Source organism: Choloepus didactylus, chromosome 12, assembly GCF_015220235.1.
Source record: "Choloepus didactylus isolate mChoDid1 chromosome 12, mChoDid1.pri, whole genome shotgun sequence".
Classification (NCBI taxonomy): domain Eukaryota; kingdom Metazoa; phylum Chordata; class Mammalia; order Pilosa; family Megalonychidae; genus Choloepus; species Choloepus didactylus.
The window spans coordinates 19,357,931-19,368,840 of NC_051318.1; positions in this window are offsets into that span (position 1 = coordinate 19,357,931).

Consider the following 10,910-nt stretch of genomic DNA (forward strand, 5'->3'; position numbering starts at 1 on the left):
TTGATACCCATAACTTGGATCAATCACAAGGGTCAATATTAAAATATCACATATTGTATGATTTCATTTATATAAAATTCTCTAAATGACAAAATTATGGAAAACAGATTGGTGGTTTCCAGGAATTAGGAGAGGTGAAGGGAGAAGGGTGGGTATGAATATAAAGGGGTAGTTTGAGGGGAATTTTTGTGATAAAGGAATGGTTCTGCTTCTCGATTTCAGTGGTGGTTACACAAAATATATATGTGTGATAAAATGGCATAGGACTATACACACACATTGTACTAATGTCAATTTTCTCATTTTTTTTATCTTCATTTTATTGAGATATAGTCACATACCACGCAGTCATACAAAACAAATCGTACTTTCGATTGTTTACAGTACCATTACATAGTGGTACATTCATCACCCAAATCAATCCCTGACACCTTCATTAGCACACACACAAAAATAACAAGAATAATAATTAGAGTGAAAAAGAGCAATTGAAGTAAAAAAGAACACTGGGTACCTTTGTCTGTTTGTTTCCTTCCCCTATTTTTCTACTCATCCATCCATAAACTAGACAAAGTGGAGTGTGGTCCTTATGGCTTTCCCAATCCCATTGTCACCCCTCATAAGCTACATTTTTATACAACTGTCTTCGAGATTCATGGGTTCTGGGTTGTAGTTTGATAGTTTCAGGTATCCACCACCAGCTACCCCAATTCTTTAGAACCTAAAAAAGGGTTGTCTAAAGCGTGCATAAGAGTGCCCACCAGAGTGATCTCTCGGCTCCTTTTGGAATCTCTCTGCCACTGAAGCTTATTTCATTTCCTTTCACATCCCCCTTTTGGTAAAGAAGATGTTCTCCGTCCCACGATGCCGGGTCTACATTCCTCCCCGGGAGTCATATTCCATGTTGCCAGGGAGATTCACTCCCCTGGGTGTCTGATCCCACGTAGGGGGGAGGGCAGTGATTTCACCTTTCAAGTTGGCTTAGCTAGAGAGAGAGGCCACATCTGAGCAACAAAGAGGCATTTGGGAGGAGACTCTTAGGCACAACCATAGGGAGGCCTAGCCTCTCCTCTGCAGCAACCGTCCTCCCAAGGGCAAAACCTGTGGTAGAGGGCTCAACCCATCAAACCACCAGTCCCCTATGTCTGTGGCCATGCTAGCAACCATGGAGGCGGGGTAGGGGAATACCCCTGCATTCTCCACAGGCTCCTCAAGGGGGCACTACATCTTTTTTTTTTCCTTGTTTTTCTTTTTTTTTTTTTTTAACTTTCCCTTCTTTTTTAAATCAACCGTATGAAAAAAAAGTTAAAAAGAAAACAAACATACAATAAAAGAACATTTCAAAGAGACCATAACAAGGGAGTAAGAAAAAGACAACTAACCTAAGATAACTGCTTAACTTCCAACATCTTCCTACTTTACCCCAAGAAAGTTACCTAATATAGCAACATTTCTGTGAACTTGTTCCTACTATATCCATCAGAAATTAACAGACCATAGTCATTCCTGGGCATCCCCAGAACGTTAAATAGCTTATCTGTTCTTCTTGGATTATTGTTCCCCCTTCCTTAATTGCTCTAGTGCTAGTTCCCCTACATTCTACATTATAAACCATTTGTTTTACATTTTTCAAAGTTCACATTAGTGGTAGCATATAATATTTCTCTTTTTGTGCCTGGCTTATTTCGCTCAGCATTATGTCTTCAAGGTTCATCCATGTTGTCATATGTTTCATGAGATCGTTCCTTCTTACTGCCGCGTAGTATTCCATCGTGTGTATATACCACATTTTATTTATCCACTCATCTGTTGAAGGACATTTGGGTTGTTTCCATCTCTTGGCAATTGTGAATAATGCTGCTATGAACATTGGCATGCAGATATCTGTTCGTGTCACTGCTTTCCGATCTTCCGGCTATATACCGAGAAGTGCAATCGCTGGATCGAATGGTAACTCTATATCTAGTTTTCTAAGGAACTGCCAGACTGACTTCCAGAGTGGCTGAACCATTATATAGTCCCACCAACAATGAATAAGAGATCCAATTTCTCCACATCCCCTCCAGCATTTGTAGTTTCCTGTTTGTTTAATGGCAGCCATTCTAACCGGTGTTAGATGGTATCTCATTGTGGTCTTAATTTGCATCTCTCTAATAGCTAGTGAAGCTGAACATTTTTTCATGTGTTTCTTGGCCATTTGTATTTCCTCTTCAGAGAACTGTCTTTTCATATCTTTTGCCCATTTTATAATTGGGCCAACTGTACTATTGTCATTGAGTTGTAGGATTTCTTTATATATGCAAGATATCAGTCTTTTGTCAGATACATGGTTTCCAAAAATTTTTTCCCATTGAGTTGGCTGCCTCTTAACCTTTTTGAGAAATCCCTTTGAGGTACAGAAACTTTTAAGCTTGAGGAGTTCCCATTTATCTATTTTCTCTTTTGTTGCTTGTGCTTTGGGTGTAAAGTCTAGGAAGTGGCCGCCTAATACAAGGTCTTGAAGATGATTTCCTACATTATCTTCTAGGAGTTTTATGGTACTTTCTTTTATATTGAGATCTTTGGTCCATTTTGAGTTAATTTTTGTGTAGGGGGTGAGGTAGGGGTCCTCTTTCATTCTTTTGGATATGGATATCCAACTCTCCCAGCCCCATTTGTTGAAAAGACCATTATGACTCAGTTCAGTGACTTTGGGGGCCTTATCAAAGATCAGTCGGCCATAGATCTGAGGGTCTGTCTCCGAATTCTCAATTCGATTCCATTGATCTATATGTCTATCTTTGTGCCAGTACCATGCTGTTTTGGCAACTGTGGCTTTATAATAAGCTTCAAAGTCAGGGAGTGTAAGTCCTCCCACTTCGTTTTTCCTTTTTAGAGTGTCTTTAGCAATTCGAGGCATCTTCCCTTTCCAAATAAATTTGATAACTAGCTTTTCCAAGTCTGCAAAGTAGGTTGTTGGAATTTTGATTGGGATTGCATTGAATCTGTAGATGAGTTTGGGTAGAATTGACATCTTAATGACATTTAGTCTTCCTATCCATGAACATGGAATATTTTTCCATCTTTTAAGGTCCCCTTCTATTTCTTTTAGTAGAGTTATGTAGTTTTCTTTGTATAGGTCTTTTACATCTTTGGTTAAGTTTATTCCTAGGTACTTGATTTTTTTAGTTGCTATGGAAAATGGTATCTTTTTCTTGAGTGTCTCTTCAGTTTGTTCATTTCTAGCATATAGAAACATTACTGACTTATGTGCATTAACCTTGTATCCCGCTACTTTGCTAAATTTGTTTATTAGCTCTAGTAGCTGTATCGTCGATTTCTCAGGGTTTTCTAGATATAAGATCATATCATCTGCAAACAATGACAGTTTTACTTCTTCTTTTCCAATTTGGATGCCTTTTATTTCTTTGTCTTGCCGGATTGCCCTGGCTAGCACTTCCAGCACAATGTTGAATAACAGTGGTGACAGCGGGCATCCTTGTCTTGTTCCTGATCTTAGAGGGAAGGCTTTCAGTCTCTCACCATTGAGTACTATGCTGGCTGTGGGTTTTTCATATATGTTCTTTATCATGTTGAGGAAGTTTCCTTCAATTCCTACCTTTTGAAGTGTTTTTATCAAAAACGGATGTTGGATTTTGTCAAATGCTTTTTCAGTATCTATTGAGATGATCAATTTATTTTTCCCTTTTGACTTGTTAATGTGTTGTAATACATTGATTGATTTTCTTATGTTGAACCATCCTTGCATGCCTGGAATAAACCCCACTTGGTCATGGTGTATGATTTTTTTAATGTGTCTTTGGATTCGATTTGCAAGTATTTTGTTGAGGATTTTTGCATCTATATTCATTAGGGAGATTGGCCGGTAGTTTTCCTTTTTTGTAGCATCTTTGCCTGGTTTTGGTATTAGATTGATGTTAGCTTCATAAAATGAGTTAGGTAGTGTTCCATTTTCTTCAATGTTTTGAAAGAGTTTGAGTAAGATTGGTGTCAGTTCTTTCTGGAAAGTTTGGTAGAATTCCCCTGTGAAGCCATCTGGCCCTGGGCATTTATTTGTGGGAAGATTTTTGGTGACTGATTGGATCTCTTTGCTTGTGATGGGTTGGTTGAGGTCATCTATTTCTTCTCTGGTCAGTCTAGGTTGTTCATATGATTCCAGGAAATAGTCCATTTCCTCTACATTATCCAGTTTGTTGCCATACAGTTTTTCATAGTATCCTCTTATAATTTTTTTAATTTCTTCAGGATCTGCAGTTATGTCACCTTTTTCATTCATTATTTTGTTTATATGGGTCTTCTCTCTTTCATTTTGTCAGTCTAGCTAGGGGCTTGTCAATCTTGTTGATCTTCTCAAAGAACCAACTTTTGGTGATATTTATCCTCTCTATTGTTTTTTTGTTCTCTATGTCATTTATTTCTGCTTTAATCCTTGTTATTTCTTTTCTTCTACTTGGTTTAGGATTGGTTTGCTGTTCATTTTCTAGCTTCTTCAGTTGATCCATTAGTTCTTTGATTTTGGCTCTTTCTTCCTTTTTAATATATGCGTTTATTGCTATAAATTTCCCCCTTAGCACTGCTTTTGCTGCATCCCATAGGTTTTAGTATGTTGTGTTCTCATTTTCATTCATCTCTATATATTTAGCAATTTCTCTTGCTATTTCTTCTTTAACCCACTGATTGTTTAGGAGTGTGTTGTTTAACCTCCAGGTATTTGTGAATTTTCTAAGTCTCTGATGGTTATTGACTTCTAATTGTATTCCATTGTGGTCAGAGAATGTGCTTTGAATAATTTCAATCTTTTTAAATTTATTGAGGCTTGTTTTATGTCCTGGCATATGATCTATTCTGGAGAAAGTTCTGTGAGCACTAGAAAAGTATGTGTATCCTGGTGATTTGGGATGTAATGCCCTGTATATGTCTGTTAAATCTAATTCATTTATCAGATTGTTTAGGTTTTCAATTTCCTTATTGGTCTTCTGTCTGGTTGATCTATCTATAGGAGAGAGTGATGTGTTGAAGTCTCCCACAATTATTGTGGAAACATCAATTGCTTCCTTTAGTTTTGCCAGTGTTTCTCTCATGTATTTTGTGGCACCTTGATTGGGTGCATAGAGATTTACAATTGTTATTTCTTCTTGCTGAATTGCCCCTTTTATTAGTATGTAGTGGCCTTCTTTGTCTCTCAAAACATCCCTGCATTTAAAGTCTATTTTATCTGAGATTAATATTGCTACACCTGCTTTCTTTTGGCTGTAGCTTGCATGAAATATTTTTTTCCATCCTTTCACTTTCAGTTTCTTTGTGTCCCTGTGTCTAAGATGAGTCTCTTGTATGCAACATATTGATGGTTCATTTTTTTTTGATCCATTCTGTGAATCTATGTCTTTTAATTGGGGAGTTTAATCCATTTACATTCAACGTTATAACCGTGAAGTCATTTCTTGAATCAGCCATCTTATCCTTTGGTTTATGTTTGTCATATATATTTTTCCCCTCTCTCTATTAATATCCTTTATTGTACCCATACCGAATCTCATTAGTACTGAACCTTTCTCCAAGTCTCTCTGTCCTTTCTTTGTTTCTCTGTCTGTAGGGCTCCCTTGAGTATCTCCAGTACGGCAGGTCTCTTGTTAGCAAATTCTCTCAGCATTTGTTTGTCTGTGAAAAATTTAAGCTCTCCCTCAAATTTGAAGGAGAGCTTTGCTGGATAAAGTATTCTTGGCTGGAAATTTTTCTCACTCAGAATTTTAAATATATCGTGCCACTGCCTTCTCGCCCCCATGGTGGCTGCTGAGTAGTCACTACTTAGTCTTATGCTGTTTCCTTTGTATGTGGTGAATTGCTTTTCTCTTGCTCCTTTCAGAACTTGCTCCTTCTCTTCTGTGTTTGACAGTGTGATCAGTATATGTCTCGGAGTGGGTTTATTTGGATTTATTCTATTTGGGGTTCGCTGAGCATTTATGATTTGTGTATTTATGTTGTTTAGAAGATTTGGGAAGTTTTCCCCAACAATTTCTTTGAATACTCTTCCTAGACCTTTACCCTTTTCTTCCCCTTCTGGGACACCAATGAGTCTTATATTTGGACGTTTCATATTATCTATCATATCCCTGAGGTCCATTTCGATTTTTTTCAATTTTTTTCCCCATTCTTTCTTTTATGCTTTCATTTTCCATTCTGTCATCTTCGAGGTCACTGATTCGTTGTTCAACTTCCTCTAGTCTTGTACTATGAGTGTCCAGAATCTTTTTAATTTGGTCAACAGTTTCTTTAATTTCCATAAGATCATCCATTTTTTTATTTAGTCTTGCAATGTCTTCTTTATGCTCTTCTAGGGTCTTCTTGAATTCCTTTGTCTCCCATACTATGGTCTCATTGTTCATCTTTAGTTCTTTGAGTAGCTGCTCTAGGTGCTGTGTCTCTTCTGATCTTTTGATTTGGGTGCTTGGGCTTGGGTTATCCATATCGTCTGGTTTTTTCATATGCTTTATAATTTTCTGTTGTTTTTGGCCTCGTGGCATTTGCTGAACTTGATAGGGTTCTTTTAGGATTTGTAGACCAATTGAAGTCCTTATCTCTAATTTATGAGATCTACAGCTTCGTGGAGTACACTTTCTCTAACTAACCAGCAGGTGGTGTCCACGAGCCACCTGTTCTCCACAAGCCATTTCTCCCCTGCTTAGCCTTTTTGGTGAGTGGAGGAGTGAGTCTTGTGGGGTCCAATTGGTGTACCAAGCTTGCGTGTGTAGTTGGTGTTGCCTGCCCTGTGTATGGGGCGTGTTTCTGGGCAGTCAGGGAGGGAGGGTGGCTCTAACAATCAAATCTCCCTGGTGATCCTAGAGTTTTAAAGCTGCTGCAATGGTCTAATCCTTCAGTTCAGTCCTGCCACAGTTTGTCTCTGCCACTGACCCACAAGTCCTTGGTATTGGCGTATGGCTCCTGAGACTTACAAGTGGGCCCCTCTTCCAGGCCGTGCACCCGGGTCCTCTGTTGAGGGATGACTGTGCTATGTCACAGGTGAGTGCCGTCCCCCCAGGGCAGTTCTGGGCTGCTGGGCTGTGTAGGGAGGCTCCCAGTCTGCTGAAATGATGGATGAATGGGGCTTTGTTAATTCACACTGCTCTACCTTCCCAACTCTGGGACAATCAGCTGAGGTTGCAGGGAAGGCTAATGTCCACGCCCAGTTTTGTGGTGTGTGCCTGTTATTTGAAGCACTTCCGTCACACTGGGCTGTCTGGGGCAGTTCTGGGCTATGGGGCTGGCGATGGGCAGGAGTGTTTCCTGTCCACCAGGATGATGGCTGTGAGCGGACACCCCTCTTTTCTTGGGAAGTTGTGGTGTTTAGTGAATTTTCTCAGCCACTGGATTATTGTGTTTTGTCTCAGAGCTCTCCTAGTTCTGCTCGTGACTTGACCTGCCCAAATTGCAAGTCTTTGAAGCTTTCTGTATTGGGCTTCTTAGAGTAGCTGTTTTAGCAAAAGAAAAAAGGATTAAAAAAAAAAAAAAAAAAAAGGGCCCTCCTCAGAGATCTAATGGGTTATTGAAATGCTAAGAGACAAAGCAACCAGGGCCATTAAGGAAAGGTCCACAGGGCAGAGAGATCAGCTTTTCTTCGGGATTTGCATATGCACCTCAGGGCCCTTCCCCTTTCTATGTTCACCAGAACTCCAAAAATCCTCCGCTTTTATTTTGGAGTTTTTCATGTTGTTTTTTTTCTATGCCTGTCTCCTCTCTGCTGGGCTGGCTGCTCTCAGATTCTCTGGTGTCTGGTCTCAGTCTATCTATGGTTGGAGTTTGGATCAGTAGAATGAGTTTCCGATAAGGGCTGCCACTGCAGTTCTCCCTTCTCCTTCCCGGAGCTGACAGCCCCTCCTCCCACGGGACTGAGCCTGGCAGGGAGGGGCGCGGGTCCCCTGGCCGCAAAAACTTACAGATTTTGCTGATCTCAGCAGTTCCACGTTTTCATGAGTGTTGTATGAAGTATGCCCAAAGTCAGATTGCTCTGTGGTGTCCAGTCCACGCAGTTCCTGGCTTTCTACCTACTTTCCTGGAGGAGTAACTAAAACATACAGCTCACCAGTCTGCCATCTTGCCCCGCCTCTGACCAATTTCCTCATTTTTGTATTTCATTATAACTATGTAAGATATAACCATTGGGAGAAACTAAGTGGTGGGTATATGGGCCCTCACTATACTATCTCTGCAACTTCCTGTGAAGGCAATTATTTCAAAATATAAAGTTAAAAAAACTACAGGTCACAGACTTAGAGAAAACATGTTCCATGGAAATAGATGACAGAGGATTAGCATTCATAATGAATGAGAACTGTATCTGCAGCATACTTTAAAAATTACTTCCTATGATTTTATAAATATTTTTAATTAAAAGAAATTAAATATATTAATTAAAAATAAAATTTCCAGAGAGTGGAGATGTTTATCACATTTACATTTAAAATGTTATTTTGAACTCTAAATAAACATTCACAGAAATAATGGACTTAAGGGAGCAGAGTAGAAACAACTTGCTGATAGATATGTATTATGCCATATAAAAACCTGCCCAAAAGTCATATTAGCAAGTTTGCATAACAAGCAATTGTTCTGTGACTATCTTCCATAACACCTGTCATTAAATGCTTAGAGAATTTGCAAAGCATTCAAACAATAATATAAAGATCATATATAGTATGATTTTATAATATAAAATAACATGAATATTAATAAAATAGTATAGGAAAATAGTGCAAAAAGCAAGAATATCAAGATCTAAAGAAAGAGTTTATGAAACAAAAAGTCTCTAGAGGATAAAGGGTTATTTCATGGAAGAAGTATCTATTTCCATGTTTAATTGGTTTAATGGATCAAATGATTCTGTGAATATATTTGTGTTTGTCTTTAAGAACTGATTCTTGGGGGAGGAAAAAAAAAAAACTGATTCTTGAGAGGACTTCCAAAGAAGACGGCTAAAGACATTGGTGGAAGGACTGAGTCCTTCCACCAAAACAATGATTAAACAGGCAGGAATTGTCTGAAACAAGTATTTTGAAACTCCAGAGACAAGAGGAACACTGTGCAGCAGCCAGGGAAAGTGGGAGGAAAAAGCTGATCAATTATGGTAAAGAACAATAAGTTGTCTCTGTCCTGCTGCTACCAGTGCCCATTCCCCCACTCTCGTGGCAGGTTGCTTTGGAGCCCGGTCCCTGGCTAGCTCACTGCTGACAAAAAGAGACATAAAAATCCTCTTCCCCAAGACCATGTGTGGCACAGCTGATCACTAATCACAGGTTTTGATTAGTGAATTCAAATCTCTGGGTTCTGGCTCTAACAGCAGCCATTATTTCAAACATCCAGACAAAGGTTTCAACACATTCCAGACAGGGGCAGAGGTGGTGGAGATTTAAAGACACAGTTCTTCCTCAGGAATGCATGGGACAGTTAGCTAAGGGGCTACATATGCTGTGCAGGCCAGGAAACAACTCTGGGAAGCCATTGGAGAAGCTCTTAATGGCCTTGATGATCCACTTTCCAGGACCCTTTAGAGCCCATCTACACCCCCTTTGTGGGCCTCTGGCCCTGTTTCAGCTGGGAAAGAGTGACTTGGTTAAGTCCTCTCCAGTGTGCCCCTTCTCCCAGAATTTGCCCCTTCAGGCAGAACTAGCATCAGACAATGAAAGGAGCATAAAAAACTGTAGAGGCAGACAGACAGGAACAGAGGTCTGCCAGCTTTGAATACCTAGCAGAGGAAGGTCTGTCTCCTGGGAAACAGAAGGGACATCCAAACTCTTGTAAACAAGGACATTCCAAAACAACCAACAAGCAAAAGCCCAGGAGAAGACAGAGGTCCAGAAAGACAGGGAAAACCCTGCACACTGCATTCAAATTGGGCAGACCTTACAGATAGAAGGGTTGAAGCTCAAGAAAATCTCTGTCTTAACACCAGCTGGTTTACAGAACCAGGAAACAGACATCCCAGGGAATAAATCCCAGATTAATGTTTTAAAATATTAAAAATATACAGTGTGCAAGAAAAGAGTACTTAACAAACAAAGAAATAGGAAATTATGGCCTATCCAAAGGAAGAGGATAAAAATTCAGAAAAAGGCTAATGAAGAAGATAAGGATGTGGACATACCAAGCATCTGGTGCAAGTATGGTTCAAGAACCACTGGGTAAAGATGCTCATCAGCAGAAACAACAGCAACCATAGCTGTCAGTAAGGGAACCAGCTGGTAAGCTTCTAGAATAAAGGCTACTGGGTTGCAGTCCAACAGTTTCAGGTATTTCCTTCTAGTTATTCCAATACACTAAAAACTAAAAAGGGATATCTACGTAATGCATAAGAATAACTTCCAGAATGACCTCTTGACTCCATTTGAAATCTCTCAGCCTAAGAAACTTTACTTTATTTCATTTCTCTTCCCCCTTTTGGTCAAGAAGGCTTTCTCAATCCCATGATGCCAGATACAGGCACACCTCTGGGAGTCATGTCCCATGTAGTGGGGAGGGCAGTGAGTCCACCTGCAAAGTTGGTTTAGAGAGAGAGGCCACCTCTGAGCAACAAAAAGTTTCTCTGGGAGTGACTGTTAGACACAATTATAAGTAGGCTTAGCCTCTCCTTTGCAGCAACAGGCTTCATAAGGGCAAGCCCAAGATCAAGGGCTTGGCCTACTAATACCCAGGGGTTTAAAGCAGCATAAAGAAATAAAGACCCGTGTAAAGATAATAATTTTGGTAATTATCAATGCCAGTCTTATTTTATTGTATTGTTTGTTATATAAATACACTTCTTTCTACCAGTGCTAAAATGCAAATGGATAAAAAGTAATGATAAATCTATGGTTTTGGACATATAATGTACAAAGATATAAATGGTAATAAGGAGAAAAAATGATGTGGGGACAGAGAGG